At 49.9% G+C, this 395-nt stretch overlaps 1 protein-coding gene across 1 annotated transcript in view; it reads right to left on the bottom strand.

Annotated features, from left to right (window-relative positions):
- EMH_0080120 (uncharacterized protein) overlaps window positions 1-395 on the bottom strand; it is a gene marked incomplete at both ends in the record, with an annotated part of 1,253 nt that overhangs the window by 345 nt on the left and 513 nt on the right. The window lies entirely within an intron of this gene.

Here is a 395-nt window from a genome sequence, read left to right as displayed (position 1 = left end):
GCAAAGTTGCTGCAGCGGGAGCGGGTGCATCGATTGAGGGGCTGAATGACAGGCAGCAAGACAGCAGCAGAACCAGGGGGCAGTGGGTCCCTTGCAGCAGCTCTCTGCTGCTGCTGCTGCTGCTGCTGCTGCTGCTGCTGCTGCTGCTGCTGCTGGTGTGTACGCGAAGCCAATGCTGCTTCATAGGCCGCCAGGGGGCTGTTTAATAAATAAAACCGCTGAGAGAGAAAAATAAAAAAAAATAAAAACACAGACAAACAATAAAATAAACAGAGAAAGAAAAAACTATCAAGCAGCAGCAAAGACAGCAGCAGCAGCAGCAGCAGCAGCAACAGCAGCAGCAGCAGCAGATCATACTCCATTGGCCTCAGCAGGAGAAAACATAATAAAAATAT

Source organism: Eimeria mitis, genomic scaffold, assembly GCF_000499745.2.
Source record: "Eimeria mitis Houghton genomic scaffold, Emh_scaff5145, whole genome shotgun sequence".
Lineage (NCBI taxonomy): Eukaryota > Apicomplexa > Conoidasida > Eucoccidiorida > Eimeriidae > Eimeria > Eimeria mitis.
This window is presented reverse-complemented; position numbering and strand designations above follow the sequence as displayed.